Source organism: Macaca fascicularis, chromosome 4 (genome assembly GCF_037993035.2).
Source record: "Macaca fascicularis isolate 582-1 chromosome 4, T2T-MFA8v1.1".
NCBI lineage: Eukaryota > Metazoa > Chordata > Mammalia > Primates > Cercopithecidae > Macaca > Macaca fascicularis.
Genome location: NC_088378.1, coordinates 126375150 through 126395409, shown reverse-complemented (window position 1 = coordinate 126395409; position 20260 = coordinate 126375150). Strand labels below are relative to the sequence as shown.

Here is a 20260-nt window from a genome sequence, read left to right as displayed (position 1 = left end):
CTACTAAAAATACAAAATTAGTCGGGCGTGGTGGTACATGTCTGTAATCTCAGCTACTTGGGAGGCTGAGGCAGAAGAATCGCTTGAACCCCGAAGGCGGAAGTTGCAGTGAGCAGAGATTGAGTCATTGCACTCCAGCCTGGGCAACAAGAGCTAAACTCCGTCTAAAAAAAAAAAAAAAAAAAGCAGAATGGCAGAATGCATAAAAATCCACCAACCAAGTATCTACTGTCTTCAAGAGACTCACTACCACATAAGGACTCACTAAACTTAAGGTAGAGTGGAAAACCATATTTCACGCAAATGGAAACTAAAAGCGAGCAGGAACAGCCATTCTTACGTTAGACAAAACAGACTTTAAAGTAACAACAATAATAATAAAAAAGACAAAGAGGGACATTATATAATAAAAGAATAAGTCCAACAAGAAAATATCACAATTCTAAATATATATGGACCTAAAACTAGAGCTCCAAAATTTATAAAACAATTACTACTAGACCTAAGAAATGAGGTAGACAGCAACACAATAATAGTGGGGGACTCCAATATTCCACTGACAGCACTAGACAGGTCATCAAGACAGCAAGTCAACATAGAAACAACGAACTTAAACTATACCCTAGAACAAATGGAACCAACATATTTACAGAACATTCTACCCAACAACTGCAGAATATACATTATTTTCATCAGCACATGGAACGTTCTGCAAGAGATAGGCCACAAAACAAGTCTCAATAAATATAACAAAATCAAAAGTATGTCAAGTATCCTCTCAGACTACAGTGGAATAAAACTGGAAATTAACTCCAAAAGGAACCTTCGAAGCAATACAAATACATAGTAACTAAATAATCTACTCTTGAATGATCTTTGGGTCAAAAATGAAATCAAGATAAAAAAATTAAAAATTCTTTGAACTGAATGATAACAGTGACAAAACTCACCAAAATGTGGAATATAGCAAAAGCAGTGCTAACAGGAAAGTTCATAGCATTAAATGCCTAAATCAAATAATCTGAAAGAGCACAAATAGACAATCTAAAGTCATACCTCAAGGAACTGAGGAAACAAGAACAAACCAAACCCAAGGCCAGCAGAAGAAAATAAATAACAAAGATCAGAGCAGAACTAAATGAAATTGAAACAAAAAAATGCAAAATAAAGTGAAACATAAAGCTGGTTCTTTGAAAAGATAAACAAAATAGATACACCAGTAAAAGATTAACTGAGAAAAGAAGAGAGAAGATCCAAATAAGCTCAATTAGAAACAACATGGGAGATATTACAACTGATATCACAGAAATACAAAAGATCATTCAAGGCTACTATGAATACCTTTATACACAAACACTAGAAAATCTAGAGGAGACGGATAAATTACTGGAAATATACAACTATCCTAGATTGATTCAGGAAGAAACAGAAACTCTGAACAGACAAATAACAAGTAGTGAGATTAAAACAGTAATAAAAAAAAATTGCCAACAAAAACAAGTCCAGGAGCAGATGGATTCACAGCTAAATTCTATCAGACATTCAAAGAAGAAATGACGCCACTTACTGAAACTATTCCAAAAGATAGTAAAAGAAGAAATTCTCCCTAAATAATTCTCTGAAGCCAGTATCACCCTAATACCAAAACCAGGACATAACAAAAAAAGGAAACCAAAGAACAATGTTCCTGATGAACACAGATGCAAAGATCCTTAACAAAATACTAGCTAACTGAATATACAGCATATAAAAAAGAAAATACATTATGATCAGTGGGTTTCAATAAATGTGACACATCGCATAAACAGAATTTAAAACAAAAATCATATGATTGTCTCAACAGATGAAGAAAACATGGTTGACAAGTCCAGCATCCCTTTATGATTAAAACCCTCAGCCAAAACCGATATAGAGGGGATACACTTAAAAGAAATAAAACCCATCTATGACAAATGTACAGCCAATATTATACTGAACAGGGAAAATTGGAAAGAATTATCCCTGAGAAATGGAACAAGACGAGGATGCCCACTTTCATCACTTCTATTCAACATAGTGCTGGAAGTCCTAGCCAGAGCAATCAGACAAAACAGAAAGAAATAAGGGGCATCTGAATTGGTAAAGAGGAAGTCAAACTCTCAACGTTCATTGACAATATGATCATATACCTAGAAAACCCTAAAGACTCATCCAAAAAGCGCCTAGATTTGATAAATGAATTCAGTAGTTTCAGGATACAAAATGAATGTACACAAATCAGTAGCACTGCTATATACTAACAACAACCAAGCTGAGAATCAAATCAAGAACTCAAACACTTTGACAACAGCTGCAAAATAAATAAAATACTTAGGAATATACCTAACCAAGGAGGTGAAAGATCTCTACAAGGAAAACTACAAAACACTGCTGAAATAAATCACCAATGACACAAACAAATAGAAATACATCCCATGTTCATGGATGGGGAGAACTCACATTGTGAACATGAGCATACTGCCAAAAGCAATCTACAAATTCAATGCAATTCTCATCAAATTACCATCATCATTTTTCACAGATCTAGAAAAAAAATCCTAAAATTCATAGGGGACCAAATAAAGATCCCACATAGCCAAAACAAGACTAAGCAAAAAGAACAAATTTGGAGGCATATTACCTGACTTCAAATTATACTACAAAGCTATAGTTACCAAAACAGCATGGTACTGGTATAAAAATAGGCATATAGAGCAATAGAACAGAATAGAGAACTCAAAAATAAAGCCAAATATTTAGAGCCAACTGATCTTCGACAACGCAAACAAAAACATAAAGTGGAGAAAAGACACCTTATTCAACAAATGATGCTGGGATAATTGGCAAGCTACATGTAGAAGAATGAAGCTGGATCTTCATCTTTCACCTTATACAAAAAATCGACTCAAGATGGATCAAAGACTTAAGTCTAAGACCAGAAACATAAGGATTCTAGAAAACAACATTAGACAAACTCTTCTAGACATTGGCTTAGGCAAAAAGTTAATGACCAAAAACCCAAAAGCAAATGCAATAAAAATAAAGATAAATAGATGGGACTTAATTAAACCAAAAAGTTTCTATACAGCAAAAGAAATAATCAGCAGAGTAAACAACCCACAGAGTAGAAGAAAATATTCACAAACTATGCATCCAACAAAGGACTAATATCCAGAATCTACAATGAACTGACAAAAATCAGCAAGAAAAAATACAAACAATCCCATCAAAAAGTGGGCAAAGGACATGAATAGACAATTCCTGAAAGAAGATGTGCAAATGACCAACAAACATACGAAAAAATGTTCAACATCACTAATGATCAGGGTAATGCAAATCAAAACCACAATGAGATACCACCTCACTCCTGTAAGAATGGTCATAATATAAAAAATCAAAAAATAATAGATGTTAGAGTGGATGTGGTAAAAAGGGAACACTTTTACACTGCTGGTGGAAACGTAAACTAATACAACCACTATGGAAAACAGTGTGGAGATTCCTTAAAGAACTACAAGTAGCACCATCATTTGATCCAGGAATCCCACTCCTGGGTATCTACCCAGAGAAAAATAAGTAATTAAATGAAAAAGACACTTGCACACATATGTTTATAGCAGCACAATTCACAGTTGCAAAAATATGGAACCAGCCTAAATGCCCATCAATCAATGAGTGGATAAAGTATAGGTATATACTAAATGGAATATATAAATGGAAACCTAAATATCATATGTTCTCACTTATAAGTGGGAGCTGTACTATGAGGACACAAAGGCACAATAATGGGCTTTGGGGACTCAGGAAGAAGGGATGGAGGCGGATAAGGGATAAAAGAGTATACACTGGGTACAGTATATGCTGCATGGGTGATGGTGCACCAAAATCTCAGAAATCACCACTAAAGAATTTATCCATGTAAAAAAAAGCACCAGTTCCCCAAAAACTATTGAAATAAAAATATTTTCTTACTCATCTTTAATAGCTAAACATATTAAGTGCATAATATATGTAGCAATAATACAAATACAATCAATGCCTAATAATCACTACAAAAGGTGGTTGGCCTTATAAAGCATCAATACTGGGTGAAGTAGATTAGCCTTGATTTCCTTTAATCACTAACTCACACCTGAATCTGGTAAGATTTTCTTTATTCAACTGAGAAGAAACATCACATCAGAAGTAGGAGAGAATGGTATAAGCAAAGATGCTCTAGAGCAATGATAGGAAAAAGTCCTTGAAACTTAATGCAAGTTATAGGAAAAAAGTCTTTGCAACTTAAGGGCAGGTCATTAGTTCATAATAATTAAGAACAACAAGAATAGGAAACATCTATTATTCACCATATGCCACCTAAAATTCTAGACACTTTAGCAGTAACAGTTTATTTACTCATTATAGTAAGTTGATGAAACAAATACTATTATTATTCTCATTTACCAGGTAAAGAAACTATGGCACTGAGAGGTTTAGTAAATTGCTGACCTTCATCAAATGAGTAAGTAGGTGAGTGAGAAATCTAACCAACGAGTCTTCAGTCTAGCTTCACAGACTGTTCTCTTGACCACTACATTATATTGTCGAGATACTTAAAATACATTGTCCTCTTTTCAGCTAAAAAGACAAAGAAATATGAAATTAAACAATGAATGATAAAAGCTGAACTAATTCATTAACTTGAACCTAGGTGTTCGATTTTTAAACATTTTGACCTACATTTTCTTCATTGTTCCTTCCTTCCTTCATTCATTTCCCTAATACTGATTGGACATCTAGTATATGCTAGACCCAAGAGACAGTAATACAAAATCTCTGAACACAAAGAACTTAGACTTCAGTGAGGCCATAAATGTGAAAAATATTATTATACAGTGTAATGTTGTTGTGGGAGAGAGATACACGAAGGAAGGATACAAGGGACCTGACCAGACAGATATGATCCAGACATCTCCAACAGGACAGACAAGAATTAGATCATCTAGGATGCCTTCAGTGCCTGGTGTCATAGGAAGAGGTGGCTGGGAGGTGTGGAGAAAATTCTAGCAAGGAAATAGCCTGATCCCTGTCACTTTGGCAGTGGTATGGAGGATGAATGAATTGGGGGAAGATAGAGGCAAATCCTAGTGCTAGAAACAGGAAAGGGGCAGAGGACAGAAGAATTTGATTATATTATGATAATACTAAAGATGAAAGATTAAGACAATGAATGTAAGGGAAAGAAGAAAGATGATGAAATAGTGTCAGTTAGCTAGCTGTTAAATAACTGTACTATTTTAACAAATAAATTGATGATTACAGAAAAAATTAAGCAATAAGAACATGCTAACTTTCTATCATGTATTTTTATCATGTACCCATGGGTAAAGCAAAGCATCACTGCTGGTAGCAACTAACTGAATTACACACATAGACTTAAATTATCTACAAAACACTAAATCTATATATAAAACATCTATGTCTAACTGAAGAAGTAAAAATTACAAAAACATACATTTTTAATTTCTCCAGATGGGATGATTTCTAAATAGGAGTGATAGAAAATTCCTTCCTTCGTAACAAACATATACCATATTCTATTTTAAACTTGTATGTAGACTTTCATTTAATCCTCCTCAAACTCCTACGAGGTCAATACTACTATTCCTATGTTACACATGAGAAAATCAAGGCTCTGAGAGGTTAAGTAATGTGCCAGAGCTAACTAGATGGTATAATCAGCTCTGCTGTAATACTTATTCTGAAAATGCAAATTTGTCCCAATCCAACTGATACATCAGGGAACAATTTGAGCATAACTCCGATTTCATTTTGCTTATGAGTGACTTCATCCATAAGAAACATAAGGTGAATACAGAAAACTGAACCAACTGAACTAAGTCATACAGGAGTACACCAAAAGCACACACTCAGACATTAACCAGCTATCTCAGTTCACGGTGTGAGTTGTGACTGATACCTATTCAGATCTGGTACTATAACTTTCCTTCTGACTTCAAATAATCCTCTTTCCATCACTTCACAACTCATAAGCTGCAACCTTTTCTGCTTCCACAAGGGAATTCAGGTATTTTTCAATATAAAGTGCCAAATATATGGCAGAATTTATTTATTATCTATTTAACACTTATGATCTTTTTTAAATGTGTCACTGAGTTTTTGAGTATTGTGCCATAACACCATTTTCCCATAAGTCCTGTGGTTTTCAATGTGTAATTTTGAAAAGCATGCTGAATTTTAGGAGCAAATATGTTGCATTTTAGCAGGACTGACTCTAAGTAGTGGAGTTATATTCAAGCTTGCTGATTTCAGTGCCCAGGCTTGTAAGTTATAGTGTTTTCCCATCTTTATTTATGTAGTCATCCCAAACCTTTAGTACACAATATGATTTTGGACATCTTAAATTTCCAGTTCTCTTTTGTGTGAACTATTGGGATTACTAAACATATTAGTATATAGTAGTTGTAACTTGAAAAATATTATAACACATACCTATGACAAATATGCATTAGTATGAACAAACGTTGCCTATACATAACTCCGTCATGAGTCACAAATTATAAATACTGTCCAAAGTGGAAATGAAGTGTCACTGTCAATTTTCACTCCAATTATTGCCCATAAATGCCAACTTGTAGCTATCTATGACCTACTACAGTTGAAAGGAAAATCATAACCAAAAAAAATGACAAAATAAAGTTTAACGATTTAGGTTAAAAACTCTGCATAACACTTTTAAATTCAGTTTCCACTATGTACAGTCTACAGTAGTTAGTTTATAATGGAAATGGAATCCCCTACTGGAGCTCCTCAAGACTTTACAATTTTTCCATTAGTTAATTTACTTTACAAAATAGCATCACTGCCAAATCATTTGAGAGAAGATAAATTTGTCAGTTGCAAAAACCATTTAAAAATTATCTTTCCAATGCTTGAGTAGAAGAAAAGCTGAAATCATGTAAAATCCATGTTTAGATAGACACACCTGAACTCACATCAATGTTTTTGAATGTAGTATAAACCAGAAATCAAAGTGAGAATATACTAAGGTAGTTGTTATCTGGTCAGTGTTAAGTAAAGTCTAAAAAATGTTAACAATCTGGACAAAAAACTTTTAAAATAATTCCAAATATCTCTATGTTTGGTATTATATAGCTAAAATATTAGCATATCTAAGTAAAATTTCCCATCCTTATTCAGACAGTGATACTGTGAGTGACGGCTTCAGCACAGTGGTTCGGACACTGGCTGAATGCTAAAGTCATAGGAAAACTTTTTTAAAAAAGGTCTAGGCTACACATCAGGTAAAATGAATCTGAATATTTGAAATTGGGGCCCCAGCATCAATGTTTTTTTTTTAAGAGCTCCTCAGAATGGTTACAGAAAAGTACAACTAAGGTTAAGAACTGTTATTCTAAAATATTCATGATTTCTTTAATGAAGCTAACATTTTTTACTCATGATTCCAGGAGCTAGTCATAAATCAAAAGAACCAATTAGGATATATGAAAGTTATACATTTTCAATTCTAAAAGTTCAAAGTTTTATTTGTTCCTTTTTTAACAAAAAAACAGTAGCATTCAGATATAGCTTAATATATGGGTCCCTAAAAATATTACTTGGGAAATTTTTGTCAAGTCTTAACTGAACATCAGTCAAACATACATGGAAATGTCTGATGAAAAAATGACCGTTGTTGGAAATTTCTGTTCTTGTAGAGCTAACATATGAAACAGATAAATATATAAATACTTAAGAGTCTACTAAAACTCAGCTGAGTAGAAAGACAAAACACAAAATGAGACATTTTTCTCTTAACATTCAATATGGAATATAAACTAAATTCAGAATCAATATTGAATATAAAGTAATTCAGCATGGGACACCATGCTCTGCTGGTTTTTTTCTATCACAATGGCAGCATTTTCTCAGTTTGGTTGGTTGGTTCTCTTTCTGTTCTTGAAACATTAACTTGTCGCCCAGGCTGGAGTGCAGTGGCACAATCTTGGCTCACTGCAACCTCCGCCTGCCAGGTTCAAGCAATTCTCCTGCCTCAGCCTCCCAAGTAGCTGGGACTACAAGTGTGCACCACCATGCCCGCCTAATTTTTTGTATTTTTAGTAGGGACAGGATTCACCACCCTGGGCAGGCTGGTCTCAAACTCCTGACCTCATGATCCACCTGCCTCAGCCTCCCAAAGTACTGGGATTACAGGCATGAGCCACCGCACCTGGCCATCTTTATTCTGCTGTTTCAAAGAATTCAATGAGACAAGTAACCAGAAAACAAAAAAGTTAACTTCTTGAAATCCAAAGAAAAAGATGTTTCATACATATTTCTCCAACTATAGCCTTTACGGCTATTAACAAGACAAAGAATTTTTGAAACATTTTGAAAAGAGAAAAGTGGGTATGCAGACACTAAACTAAATGAGTTCAAATTAAACTTTAAATAAATTTTAGTACTTATAAGTAAAGCTTTATTTTTTATCTAGTATTTTTAATTCAGTGTTAAAAAACTATTCTAATTTACTAATTTCTACAAACATTATTCTAAATCCTCTGTAAAGCAAGTTCCAAAAAGATTGAAAGCCCATATACTACCACATATAGCATTCATATTGACAAAAGTATTTCAGATTATGTGTAATTAAGATTGCTCATATCAAATTGATATTCTTAGAAATGTTTAGCCATTTAAGATTATCACACAGAGACTAGACTGTAATGGAGCGAAGTTGGGCAAAGAAATGCTTAAATCAGGCCCTCAGAAACAGAAAGTTAACTGTACTCACTTTAAAACAAGTTAAAAGTGTTTAACCTTCCTCCAACACTGGGCATTAAATCTTACAGGTAATTATGACTTAAAAATGTAATTCTAATTCATAATTGTAACTGTTTTCTAAAAGTATTTTTAAAATTAACATCGATTTATACCAAGTTTCTCTTTTCTAGGCAAATATTGTCTACCAATAGGCTAGCTAGTTAGCCCAGTGATAAAGGCCCTTAGCATTAGAAGAGTTCACTCTTTCCTTTCTGAAATCCTTCTTCATTTGGTTGCTGGGACACCATGATGCACTGGTTTTCTTCTATCTCAATGGCAGCATCTTCTCAGTTTCTTTGGTTGGTTCTCTTCCTGTTCTTGTAACATTAACTTGTGCCTGAGGGCTCGATTCTCAGACCAACTTCTCTTCCATATCTATATATACTTTCTAGGTGATCTCATCTAGTCCCAAATCTTTAAATACCATCTATAAACTGATTCCCAAACTTCTATGCTAACTCTTCCCCAGAATTCCAGACTCTCTGATCCCACTGCTAACTTAGTATCATAAACAGAACACATCCAAACTGAAAATCTTAATTTTCTTCTCCAAACGTAGTTCCTCACTATCTCATTGGCACCATCATTACCAATTCTTCAGCCCAAAGGCCTTAAAATCATCTCCAACATTTTGCTTTTTCTTGTGCACCACATCAGGTCTATTAGCAAATCTTGCCAGCTACCTTTAGAGTATTTATTTCCACAATGCAATCAATTTTCACATCTCCAACTGCTAATGCCTTAAGCTAAGCTACTACCATCTCTAGCCTGGGCAATTCTAGTAGACGTCTATCTGGTTGTCTGCTTTCACCTCTGTCCCACCTGATGTGTTTCCTCCACAAAGCAGCTAGAGTAATCCTTTTATTTTTATTTTTGAGACACAGTCTCATTCTCTCGCCCAGGCTGGAGTGCAGTGGTGCTATCTCAGCTCACTGCAACCTCTGCCTCCCAGGTTCAAGTGATTCTCGTGCCTCAGCCTCCCGAGTAACTGGGACTACAGGTGTGCACCACCACGCCCAGCTAATTTTTGTATTTTTAGGAGAGTCTGGTTTTCACCATGTTGGCCAGGCTGGTCTCAAACTTCTCACCTCAAGTGATCCACTCGCCTCAGCCTCCCAATGTGCTGGGATTACAGGCATGAGCCACCATGCCCAGCTCCTAGAGTAATCCTTTTAAATTTAATCATATGCTCCCCTACTCAAAATCCTTTAAGTAAAAAATACACACACACACACACACACACACACACACACACACACACTCTTAAATAAAATCAGAACTCCTGACCATGCCCTACAAGGTCTGGCTTCTTTGCCCTCATCTATATATACCTTCTACCCTTACCAAACAGCCTTTGTGATGTTCCTCAAACACACCAAATACATTCCTACCTAAACGTCTTTACATTTGCTATTCTCTCACACAGGAAGAGCAATATAGCAACATCTGAGGCATTCTGGCATAATGGCATTCAGATCTTAGCTCAAATAACACCTTTCAGGTTGGCCTTTTTTGGTCACCATATTGAAAATATCAGCTTCTATCACAATCCATGCCCTTATCCTGCTTTATTTTTCTTCCGAGGACTTACCACTATCAGACATAGTATCATGTATCTGTTTGTTGTCTACTTCTGCCAATAGAATGTAAGCTTCATAAAGACAGAACCTTCATCTTCTTCACTAGTGTGGTCCTAGCGAACAATACCTTAGGCATGATAGGCACACAATAACGTTTGATGAATGAATTAGTCCCTTAATAGGGACAATAGGAATTAATCACTTAATAGGAACAACAGATAGACATCAGAATGTGTATGTCTCATATTCGTGAAACAACTCTCAGTAATAAAGTAAAATTAATAAGGCAACAATGAAAAGAAACTGATGACTCAACCTGCAGAGGAACTATAATACATTAATAAAAATTAAATGAAAAATGACTGTGCATATTTGTGTTACCAAAGATAAGTCAAAAGATAATGTTGGCTGGACACGGTGGTCCACACCTGTAATCCCAACACTTTGGGAGGCCGAGGCTGATGGATCACTTGAGGTCAGGAGTTTGAGACCAGCCTGGCCAACATGGTGAAACCCCGTCTCCACCAAAAATACAAAAGTAGCCAGTAGTGGTGGCACATGCTTGTAGGTAGGAATTTGGGCAAGATAAAAAATCAGAGCTTAGGCTGGGCACGGTGGCTCACGCCTATAATCCCAGCACTTTGGGAGGCTGAGGCGGGCGGATCAGTTAAGGTCAGGAGTTCGAAATCAGCCTAACCAACATGGTGAAACCCCGTCTCTACTAAAAATACAAAAAAATTAGCCAGGCGAGCTGGTGCATGCCTGTAGACCCAGTTACTCGGGAGGCTGAGGCAGGAGAATCGCTTGAACCTGGGAGGCAGAGGTTCCAGTGAGCTGAGATCGCGCCACTGCACTCCAGCCTGGGCAACAGAGCAAGACTCTGTCTCAAAAGAAAAAAGAAAGAAAGAAAGAAAGAAAAAACAGTGCTTAGTCCTCCTATGTTAGAACTAATTTCAAACAAAAAAAATCCCAAAGGTCAATCAATACTTTTGGTTTTGCCTACTTAGCTTAAAACACAAGTAGCTTGAAATCCATACAATCAATTCATTCACATATACTTCATGCCTACTATATAGGAAGCATTCTAGGAAGTGTTTGAAACAAAATGATTGGAGGATGATGCTTAGTCAATGTCTATTCAATGAAGAAATGACTGAACAATTAAAAAAAAAAAAAAAAAGGGAAGAAGAAAACTTCCAAGAATAGCATCAGGGCTAAGAAAGATATCTTATGCCAATGTTGTGGCTCAGAAAATAACAGACCTCCTCCCAAGAATCTCATCAAATAATCAGGACCAATTAACCACTAGAGAAGAGAGGAGACTTCAGCCAGTAGTCACCATGCTCAAACAGACTTTTCATCTATTCTTCTGAGAATAGCTTCTAGAGATTACCTGAGGGAATTTATCTGCATAATAGGACAACCTTTGTTCACAGTGAAGTTGTGCTTCTCATCTTCCTGCTCCCCGACTCCAGTTCAGAGGAACTTAGTCCCAGGCCATTGTTCTGTAGGCTCCTTCATTTCCCCTAAAAAATCTTTTACTCCTACATACCGCCCTGTACCCCTCAACGCTATCCCCAGTGAGGAAGAACACGTAGCATCTAAACCTCATTGGGTTATTGGGTAATCATTCTCCTGCAATTCCCCCGTGTAATACCTGTTAAACAAATGTGTATGACCTTTCCCCTATTAATCTACCTTTTGTCAGCTCATTTTCAGAGAACCTTCAGAGGGCAAAGGGGAAGCTCTCCCTTGGCCTCTATACCTACGAGCCTGATATACGGACAGTCAGTACATGACTTCCGTTGAGAAGGTAGTGTTTGATCTGCAATTTGGAGTGAAACTCTGGTCATCTTAGAAAGAAAAAACTTAGATTTGAAAAAAATAGCACAACAAAATTGGTGTGAAACAAAAAATGCATCTTACCGGGCTCATCCGAATGTGATTAAGATAGCTCTAACTTCCTATTTCAAATATATATGTTGAACCATAAATATTCTCATATTAAGTAGACTTTGCTTCATAAGCAATTAATTGAGAAGGTTGTTTTCTAATGAAATGTCACGAAGTTCAAAGCTTTTACCACTCGCCACATGACAGCCAAGATGTCAAGAGGCAAGGAAAGTAACTTTTATTTGGAGAGCCAGCAAACCAAGAAGAGGGTGGACTAGTGTCCTAAAGAACCACCTTAAGTTAATATGAATTTTAGTCTCCTTTTATGTGGGGGAAAGGGAGATGAGAGAAGGGGCTGATGTGGGCAGCAGTGAGGGTCAAAGAAGACGGAAACGTCTTTGTCCTTGGTCAGTTCACAATGCTTCAACAAATCTTTAACACTACATTGTCACTACTGTGTAAATCCTCCTTAACTCCTCAGGAGTTCGTTTCAAGGAAGGGACTATTATCATCCTTGCTTTAAACTATAAGCTAAATTCCTCCCATAGTTAGCTTGGCCTATATACAAAGATAAGCAAAAGCAGCTAACCTAAAAGAGGACATGAAGGATAGGGAGTTAGGAACAAAAATGGAGTTAGTCATGCTAGGCCTCCTTTTCACTGTTACACAATTATAGATAAATAAGGGGAAAAGGACCAAGGGGCAAAACTGAGATTCCAGGGTCACTGTACTCAGGAAAACCCCTACATATTAGGGCAATGGAGCTAACTTGAAGCTACTGTGAAGCATTCTGTTGAAGAAACCAGTAAAAGTTCACTTATATATAAATGATATATTTATATCTACCAATCTACCCCAAAATGGGCAAATTTCTATTTTTGAAATACACCTTACAGCAAATAATTAATGTAACGTTCAGATTCAAGAAGAATAAAGCCAAACTCATTACCTCTATCTTACAGTAAATAATATGTTTATAATTTCTCAACATGACCCATCTATGTTCTAGGGGATTTAAAAAAGAAGAAGAAAAAAAGAAAAATAGCTTGTCACACACACACAAAAACCAGCCAATAGAAGATTCTATGGCCAATAATTATGCTACCAAGCTACAAGATGCTTAAAAACACAGCTCATTTTGCATATGGAAGTTGTTTCTCTCAGTGTCTGAGACTATCAGAAACAAAGAAACCCACATCCTAAGCCACAGAATACAGCCACCTGGTTTTATTCTTATCACAGGATGACAAAAATGCTTTCAGTCCTCTAAGGTCATGCAGATATCCTCAACATTTGTATAGTGTTTTTTAACTAACAAAACTGTTGCATCCTTCCTGAGTTCTAGAGTGGTCAAAAGATACAATGCAAACACTTCTTAGGATAACCTTTGCTGTCACATTTAAAGGCATAGGCTCAATGACTAACATAAATTTCAAAATGCTAGCTCCCTTTTCTGTTCTGATACTAATATAATAATATATATTTTCTGTTCTGATACTAATATAATTAATATAATGTCAGGAAATTCCTGGAATTTTTGTTTATAAAAATCTTAAATCAGTGTCAGCTTTGCAGAGTTCATCTGTCAACCCAAAGAAATATAAGTAAGTTTATGAGTATAACAAGAAACGAGCTTTTTAAAATGTTCCAACTCTATTATAGTAATAATAAATAAATGAGGAAATATATATTTTTAAAACCCTTAGTTTTCTCTTTATATATATATATTTTAGAATGATGAAGTTTTTGTTTTTTTTTATCAGAACACTTTTTACAGTAAGTTCCAAAGCTAGTGTGAAATATTTGTTGACACACAGATATTTAATGAAGTAATTCCATGATTTAATACCATAATTTTTATGGTTTTAGTAAAAAGAAAAAAAAGTGAGACTTGGATAATCTAGTTGAAATCAAGATATATGTGTAAAGAACTTAAGAGAAACTACCACCTATACTTGATCTGTTGATTTGATCAGAAAACATTAATAAGTTAAAGGAATGCAACTTCCAATAATTTTCCATGAAAATGCAATCATCTGGCAAAAATATTATTTATTTCTGTTAAAACACTGGTGAAACCTTCCCCTGTCCTTTTTTCAACTTCATAAACTATTATTCAACTTCATGGACTACGTTTTTATACAACATTGTAGAAAAGAGTTTCAATAATGTCATAATAATTGGAGAGGCTTAATCAACATATAATTAAGAAAAATCGTTATCAATTTTTATGTTTTGAAACTTTCTTTTTAAAAAATATTTAGGACCAACCTCCAAAACTCAATATATTATTTAACATTCATTTATAATGTATCATCAGATCATACATTTTTAATGTATGACAAGACCAGTGATTCTCAACTTGGCTATACATTAGAATCACCTATAGATTTGAAAAATGTACCAATGCCAAGAACTTACCCCAAGAGATTCTGATGTAACTGGTCTGGGTAGAAACCACACACACACACACACACACACACACGTGTACGTATATACACACATATATACACACACATATATACACATATGTATATACACGTGTGTATATATACACATATACATATGTGTATATACATATGTGTATATACACATATGTATATATACATATGTGTCTATACACATACAGGAATGTGTATGTATACACATATAGGAATGTGTATGTATATACATATGTATATATGTAAATATATATATATACCACGTCCCTGTTTTACATATATAAATATATATTTTTTTGAGATGGAGTCTCACTATGTCACCCAGGCTGGAGTGCAGTGGCACTATCTTGGCTCACTGCAACCTCTGCCTCCCGGGTTCAAGCTATTCTCCTGCCTCAGCCTCCTGAGTAGCTGGGATTACACGTGCACACCACCATGCCTGGCTAATTTTTGTATTTTTAGTAGAGACGGGGTTTCACCATGTAGGTAAGGCTGGTCTCGAACTCCTGACCTCGTGATCCACCCGCCTCAGTCTCCCAGTGCTGGGATTACAGGCATAAGCCACCGCGTCCGGCCAGCATTACATTTTTAAAAAGCTTTTTAGGTAATTTTAGTGTGTAGCCAAGGATAAGAATCATTGTTCTAGATCATGATCAGCATTCCAAAAACTATATATATAAAATTAATATTTCTGAAATTTTAATAATTATTAATACATAATTATAATTCCTGACCCATCCATGCTCTAGGGGATTTAAAAAAGAATCACATTTGTAATTTATTTATAAATTATAATAATTAATAATATATTTATATATTAATATTATAATATTATATAATTATTTTACAAAGTCAACCCCTAACAGAGTCACTTCTTTCCTGACTCTCATCTATAATCATTTAATTGGTCTGGGTAAAAACCATATATATGTGTGTGTGTATATATGTATGTACATATACATGCTTATATAAATATATATATAATATATAAATATATATAATTATACGTGTGTGTGTGTGTGTATATACACACACACATATATGCCTATGTTTTATATATATAACTGTGTATAAATATATAAATGTGTATATATATAAATATATATATATTTTTTTGAGATGGAGTCTCACTATGTCACCCAGGCTGGAGTGCAGTGGCACTATCTCCACTCACTGCAACTGAAATAGGGTAATGTTCAACTTGATAAACTGCAGTGTCCAGAAGGACGCATACCTAGGTCTGGCTATAAAAGTAAATCTTGGGTCCTAGAAGAAGGAACACTAGTTCACAGTCACGTTCTAAGTTCTGGGTTGACTCCAACAACCTCAGAAGATCTGAACTCTACACAGGATAATACTTTTCTAGATCAGACATTTTTGGAATCCTGCTAAGGAAGGGATGACTTAGGGATACCTTTGATTTGGGGTGAGATATACCCAACCACTTCCTTGTATGGCTATCTGTCAGAGTACAGGAATGGCTTCCAGAAATATTCCTATTGCCCATCCTACTCACTCACCTCACCTATTTTATATTATGACGGTGCAGAACCAGAGGTCATATCCTGATATGAACACATTCTATACCATCTGTCACCAAGAATACGTAAGTAATGGGAAAACAACAGACACTCCACTACTACTAGTCACCCTGAGGTAGGTGGTCCTTGTCGGTCAGTGGCACTATCTCATCAGAAAGTGTGGTTACAAGATCAAAAAAAATCAGAGCAAATGGACTCAAATCCAATGGCAAGGAAGACACATGTTAATTTGATTGACTGTTCATCACTGCTGCATTCTAAAATCCATAATGTAGTATGTCAGATGACCTATGCAGTTGTGTTAGAATCCAGTCCCTACATTCCCACTCTCTCCTCCCGACTGAAGGGGATGACCAAGATGTTCAGTCCTCCAGTCACCTTTCTTTGTAGGTTGTCAAGCATCTGCTGTTCAAGCACAATATGCTATTGAACTGACCAGATTTGATCAAGCTGTAGTTAACTTACTGTCAATGCAGCAGACCCATTTTCCAATGATGCAATATGGGACTCAGTGACATTGATTCCACCTCTACATAGGTGAAAGATTGTTACTGGGCACACTTGAATGTAACTGGCTCAAATTACTTATCATGAAGTCACTATTCGAAATGACTTAATTGGCTGCCTAATTAGGCATCTAGGCTCCAAAATCAATTAGCACTATCAGTTATCTGAGGCACAGATCAAAATAGTAATCCCAGAGAAAGGGTTTACGGAGAGACAGGTTGCCATCCTTGGATCTAGAGCCATCATTAGCCTCACCCAGTATTTAAACATCAAGCTCTCTTCAGTCATGGAGGCCAGCAAGAACCATGTAGATTCACCCACAACTCACAATTCATCTACATAGTTTCTGAACTGTCAGAGATCCTGTTTTAAATAAATTACAAATGTGTAGTTGCTGCATAACTCTATCATAAATTTATCATGTTTAAAGTGTTCAAGTTCCTTTCTTTGTTTAGCTACTACAATAAGATCCACATTTAGTTAGCTTCTCCTTATTACTTTTTTGTTTGTTGGTTGTTCTTGCTCTTTGTTTCCAAAATGTAAAAGCAAAATATTAATACATTCCAGTTCAGTTATGTCAGGAATTTTCAAAAACAATTATTGGTCTGAGCTTTTTTCTTGAAGGCAGAAACCAGAAGTCACAGTTAAAACATACCCACACCTACATATACCCAGATAACACAACATAGTCCACAATCCCAAAAATTAATGTGAGTTATAAACTAACAAAAGAAATCTGGGTTCGAATAATTAATTTATGGTACAGTCATCAGACAAATTAAATAGAACTTTAAAATACTACTGAAAAGTAGGTACCAGAAGAACTAATATAAAGCATAGCATGTACCTCTCAAATGGTTAAAATCAAGGTCATTAACAAGGATACCAAAATGTTTCTCTTAAATAGCCATTTGGCAGGCTAAGACTCACATTCATGTTCTTGTCAAATAAATATAAACTCACTAAAATGTTGTTTATTTTGAAAAATTGTTAATATGAGGCAGGTCTTCAAAAAAGGCAGTTAAAATTTCTGGAATATTAAAAGGGACTTACAAAAAGATCTACAGCAAGCATTCGCAGCAGTAGGGTAACAGCAGTGCTTCAATGTGGAGGACAAAATAAATGCATGACCAAATGTTTTCTTGAAAATCAGTCTAAAATTAGATGACCAAAGACATAAGTACTACATCTACAGTCAAGATGTAAAGAGATTTTCCATCAAAATGAATGAGCATGACACACATAGATTCTGCAAGCATAGCAAAACCTGAAACTAAAAATATTGTTTTAGCTGGGAAAAACCTTTTTTATATATAAGTGAATTATGGTGAGTTTCCAAAAGGCCTGAAATGCATACTGAATTGAAACAAAAAAGATCCATAAAATCTGTAACTTTAAGTGAGGAAGGTAGAATAAAAAAGTAAAGTACAATGGAAAAAAAAAATGAATGCAGTAAAACTACTCATAGACACAAAAGAAGTATAATATGTAGGCAATACAAAAATTTGTTATACAAGGAAAAATATAGATACCCAAAGGTTGTATTCTAGGTCTGGATATGAATCTCCCCCTATAAAATCCTTTACGCCACAAAATTTTCCTGCCTCTGAAATAGGGTAATGGATATAGTTTGAATACTGCCTCCAAATTTTATGTTGAGATAAAATCCCCAGGGTTGGAGTGTGGGCCTAGTGGGAGGTGTTTGGGTCATGGGGACGGATCCCTCATGGTTTGGTGCTGCCTTTGAAATAGTGAGTTCATTGTTAGGAGCTCTGGTTGTTTAAGTGTGTGTTTCCCGCCCCCGCAACTCTCTCTGGCTCTTCCTCATTCCATGAGACGCCTGCTCCCCCTTTACCTTCTGCCATGATTGTAAGCATTCTGAGGTTTCCCCAGAAGCAGATGCCAGCACCATACTTCCTGTACAGCCTGCAGAACCGTAAGTCCATTAAACCTCTTTTCCATAAATTACCCAGTCTCAGGTATTTCTTTATAGCGACACAAGAACAGACTAACACAGTAATGTTTATCTGATGAACTATTGTGTCCAGAAGGAAGCAATACCTAGGCCTGACTGTAAAAGTGACTCCTGGGCCCCAAAAGAATAGTTCACAGCCACATTATAAACTTTCAATTGACTGCACCCACCTCAGGAGATCTGATCTCTATGTAGGGCAATACTTTTCTATAACAGAAGTCTCCTAAGATTACGGACACTAGAAAAATATCTCTACTCTCTAAACTCCTATTGCATTTTCTCTTTTCTACAACAAACTGTGTGAGACTCTCATAAACCACATTTTTTCAAAAGTACTTTCGTAAGTACCATTACTGCTAAAGGCCACTGCACATAAAGTCAGAGCTCCTTCAAGGGACGAATAGTCTTATTTGACTTTGACCCTCCCTCCATACCCCAAAGCTGCTGACCACTCAACACACACAAAGCCTGTCTTAGTGCTTTAATCACAACTGACACCCAGTACACATTTGATTAATAAAGACCTACTACATTATTATTCTAATTTTTTCAGCATCACACAAGTAGACATTTTACATGGCTTAATTTAAACACTATTTTACATACTATTACTGTACTATTTAATTCAAATGTCTTTATTACTCAACAAAACAGTAAAACCAGGAGATGAAGGATGATGCTTGTTGTTTGTTTTGTATCTTAGGCAGTGTCTTAAATATAACACACACTAAATATTTAATGACAACCACAGTATTCCATCAAATACATAGGAATGTGTATAACTCTTCAGAACATGTTTAAAAAAAATAAAAACAAAAACATGGAACTGACAAAGGTAATGTCACAGTTTGCTTTCAAGGGTATGGATACTTTTCACATTCCCCAACTTAACAGGCAGGTCTCTGCCCCATAGATTTACCAATGATCATATAATTGCCAGATTAATTCAGTGTTACATGACTTGCTACAAATTAATGAGACCCATTAAAAAGAAGAAGAAGAAAAAGAAGAAGAAGAAGAAGAAGAACAACAACAACAACAACAACAACAACAACAGCAGCAGCCAGGTGTAGTGCTTGTAATCCCAGTGATTCAGTAGGACAAGGCAGGGAGGATTACTTGAGGGCAGGAGTTTGAGGCAGGCCTGGGCAACACAGCAAGACCCCTTCTCTACAAAAATAAAAACTCTTAGCCAGGTGGAGTGGTGTGCATCTACAGTCCCAGATAGTCCCAGCTACTCAGGAGATTGAGGCAGGAGGAACACTTAAGCCCAGAGGTTTGAGGCTCCACTGGAGCCAAGATCATGCCACTGCATTCCAGCCTGGGCAACAGTGCAAAACCCCAACTCTAAAATAAAAAACAAAACATTATATCCAAATTAAAGATAATTATACTCAAAACATGGGTATAAAACTCCCTATTTAAGGCCATGTGCTAACAGCTGAGGATATAAAGATAAGAGGCGGTACCTAACCTTAAAGT

The 20260-nt window shown here is 35.7% G+C and overlaps 1 protein-coding gene across 19 annotated transcripts in view; it reads right to left on the bottom strand.

Moving 5' to 3' along the window:
• Nucleotides 1-20260, bottom strand: part of SUPT3H (SPT3 homolog, SAGA and STAGA complex component) — a 529437-nt gene that overhangs the window by 308946 nt on the left and 200231 nt on the right. For 2 of the 19 annotated variants that reach the window (XM_074037869.1, XM_074037872.1), the window contains one exon: nucleotides 4507-4635. The exons of 16 other annotated variants lie outside the window; for them this stretch is intronic. The gene's annotated coding sequence lies outside the window, so the exon portion shown is untranslated. Of the gene's footprint in view, nucleotides 1-4506; nucleotides 4636-20260 lie in introns of those variants that run through there. One more of the 19 variants, XM_074037867.1, reaches the window with a different exon arrangement.